This window comes from Dipodomys spectabilis, unplaced genomic scaffold, assembly GCF_019054845.1.
Source record: "Dipodomys spectabilis isolate Male_0828 unplaced genomic scaffold, ASM1905484v1 ptg000436l, whole genome shotgun sequence".
NCBI lineage: Eukaryota > Metazoa > Chordata > Mammalia > Rodentia > Heteromyidae > Dipodomys > Dipodomys spectabilis.
Window position 1 is genome coordinate 1,362,043 of NW_024871113.1, and position 458 is coordinate 1,362,500.

Consider the following 458-nt stretch of genomic DNA (forward strand, 5'->3'; position numbering starts at 1 on the left):
CTCTTAAGTATTTGTGAGTGTTTTTTTTTTTGCAAGGTTGCCAAACTAAGAAAAATTTGTTACAAATGTCAATGTCTTTTTAATTCCATACTTATATCTTTAAAATAGACATCATTGCTCACTTCTGTAATTCTAGCTACTCAGGAGGCTGAGATCTGAAAGTATGTGAGACTTTTATTTCCAATTAACCAGCAAAAATCTGAGAGTGGAGTTGTGGCTCAAGTGGTAAAGAACCAGCTTTGAACAAGAAAGCTCAGGGACATCACCCAGGCCCTGAGTTAGGCCCCGCAAGACTGGCACACACATACATACACACACACACACACACACACACACACACACACACACAGACATCATCAATTCTGCTGCTGGCTCAAATCTGTAATCCTCGCTATTTAGCAGGCTGAGATCTGAGGATCTCAGTTTGAAGCCAGCCAGAGCAGAAAAGTCTAGGAGAT